At 81.4% G+C, this 2,500-nt stretch overlaps 1 non-coding gene across 1 annotated transcript; it reads left to right on the top strand.

Annotated features, from left to right (window-relative positions):
* Positions 1-1,292: 1,292 nt before the first annotated feature.
* LOC139043546 (5.8S ribosomal RNA) lies at positions 1,293-1,445 on the top strand. The gene has a single exon (XR_011500634.1). It is a non-coding gene; the product is annotated as a 5.8S ribosomal RNA (ribosomal RNA).
* The last annotated feature ends 1,055 nt before the right edge of the window (positions 1,446-2,500 follow it).

The raw sequence follows: 2,500 nt of genomic DNA, 5'->3' as shown, positions 1-2,500 counted from the left end.
GCGCCTCGGTCCCGGGTCGGCGGTGGTCCGGAGGGAGTGGGCTCGATCTCGGCGAGCCCACGAGCCCCTTCCGGCCTCCGTCCGCCCGGCGTTCCGAGGCCGCCGCGTCCTCCGCGCCGCCGCCCCCGGCGCGTCCGTCCCCGCGCCCTCCGGTCTCCCGCGAGGCGGGCCGGCGTTGTCGCGCCGCGCCTCCGTCTCCGGCGCCGTCCGTCCCCCGCTCTCGCGGGCGGCGGCGCCCTCGGCGCGTCTCGGGAAGGGCGGCGTGGCGGCGCGAGCCCCCGCGGAGTCCCCGGGGTCAGGTCCCCCGGGGGCCTCGGAGCCTCGGCTCACGCGGGGTGCCCGCCGCCCGCCGCCTCCCGTCGCCCGCCCTGGGCCGTTCCCCGGCCGTCGGTGTCGTCGTCCGTCCGACGGTGCCTCCGCGTCTCCGCCCGCCCTCGGCGCCCCGGGCGCCCGCGTCCGGCCGGCCACGTCCGCCCACCACCCCCGCCCTGTCCGCTCGCTCCCCGCTTCCCCGCCGCAGCCCCTCGCCCTCCGTGGCGAGGGGCCTGGGACGCGGGTGCGGGGAGGGTCCCCGGGGGAAAGTCGGGTCGGGTCTGGTGGCGTGCGTCGGACGCGAGGGGGGCACGCCCGGCGTCGAGGGGGCCGCGGGCGCGGTGGGCTCGTCGGTCGGCGGCGCCCGGCGGTGTGGGGTTCGGTCACGGGCGGGCAGCGCCGAGGCCTGCGTCCGTCCCCGGGTGGCCGCGGGCGGCGCGGGCGGCGTCGAGGCGGTGGCCGCGCGGCACTACCCGCTCCGCCTCGTCCGTTGCTTTGGCTTCCCCCCATCCAGGTACCTAGCGCGTCCCGGCGCGGAGGTTTAAAGACCCCTGGGGGGCCTCGCCCGTCCGCCTTGGGTCGGGGCGGTCGGGCCCGCGGGGAGTCGGGAGGCCTGGCCCTTCTCCCCCAGACTCCGCCTCGCCGGGCCGGGGCGCCGCGCCGTGCCGCGCCGCGCCGCCGTCGCGGCGGCCGTCGGGAGGGGGCGTCCCCGGCGGCCGTCGTGTCGTCGCGTGCGCGCGCGGGCGTGTGCGCGCCCCCGCGTCCTCGGGCGAGGCGGGAGCCCCCGGGCGCCTGTGGGGTGTCCGAGCACGGCCCCGCGGGGCCCGTGCCGGACGCCCCGTCGTCCAACCTTCCGGCCTCACGGAGTCTGGTCTCGTTGTGCCTTTCTGGCCGGCCGGAGGCACCCTCCGGGGATGTGCCGTGCCAGGGGCGGGCTCTTCCCCCGCCCTGCGGGGGGACCCCGCCGTTCAAACTCGTACGACTCTTAGCGGTGGATCACTCGGCTCGTGCGTCGATGAAGAACGCAGCTAGCTGCGAGAATTAATGTGAATTGCAGGACACATTGATCATCGACACTTCGAACGCACTTGCGGCCCCGGGTTCCTCCCGGGGCTACGCCTGTCTGAGCGTCGCTTGACGATCAATCGCCCCCGGGGTGTGGGTGTCGCCTGCCCCGGGGCGCGCGGCTGGGGGTCTCTCGCAGGGCCCGCCCCGGGCCCTCCGTCCCCCTAAGTGCAGACGCGGTGCCCCTCCTCCGCCCCGCGCGCCCGCCCCTCCTCCCACGCGCCCCGGCGCCCGGTCGTCGGAGGCGCGTGGGGGTCGGCGGCGGCGGCGCCGCGCGGGGTCCCGGGGTGGGGGCCGCCGCCCGCGAGTCGAGGGAGAGACAGACGCGAGAGCTCGCGCCGAGGTGCCCGTGGCCGCCACGGTGCCTTCGGGGGCTCCCTCGCGCCGCACGCGGCCTCGGGGTGGCCGGGGCGGGGACGAGACGGGTCCCGCGGCGCGCGGTCGGGGCCGCCGGGTTCGGGGGGCCCGCGTCCGGGCCGCCTGTCCGGTCGCCGCTCGCCCCCGTCGGCGGTCCGTCCCGGTGCGTCCGGCCGGCCCCTCGCCGGTCCCCGGCGCGCCCGGGTCCCGGACCGTGACCCCTCCCCAGCCTCGCCCCGTCGGGGTGGCTCGCGCCGAGGCCGAGTCGCGTGCGCGGGGCCGCGCCCCGGGGACGCGTGCCCCGGCGGTGACCCGCGGGACGCCGCGGCGTCGTCCGCCGCCGCGCGCCCTCCCCTGGGTCGCGGCCGCGCCGCGCCGTGTGCCCCGAGCCCTGGGCGGGCGGGCGGGCGCCGCGTCCGCCGCCCGACGGGCCGTGGCGGCTCGCGGCGGAGGGGGCGGGTGTCGGGAGGCGGTGGGACGCGCGCGGGTAAGGTCGGCGGTCGGGGGCGACCGCCGGCCCCGCCGCGCCCGCCGCCGCCCCTCCGCCCTCTCCTCCCCCGCGTCGCCGCGACGCGTCCGCCGTGCGCGTGGCGGCGTCCCGCTCCGCCCCCCTCCTCCCCGGCGGGGCCCCTCGCCCGTGCCGCCGGCTCGTGCCCCCGTCCGCCCGCCCGCGTCTCTCCGCCCGCCCGCTCGCCCGCCCGCCCGCCCTCCTTCGGGGGTCGGTCGTGGCGGGGGGGGCGGGGCGGAAGGCCGGGCGGACGTCGGC

Source organism: Equus asinus, unplaced genomic scaffold (genome assembly GCF_041296235.1).
Source record: "Equus asinus isolate D_3611 breed Donkey unplaced genomic scaffold, EquAss-T2T_v2 contig_281, whole genome shotgun sequence".
Classification (NCBI taxonomy): Eukaryota; Metazoa; Chordata; class Mammalia; order Perissodactyla; family Equidae; genus Equus; species Equus asinus.
The sequence above is the reverse complement of the archived record's forward strand: the minus strand, read 5'-3'. Positions and strand labels throughout refer to the sequence as shown.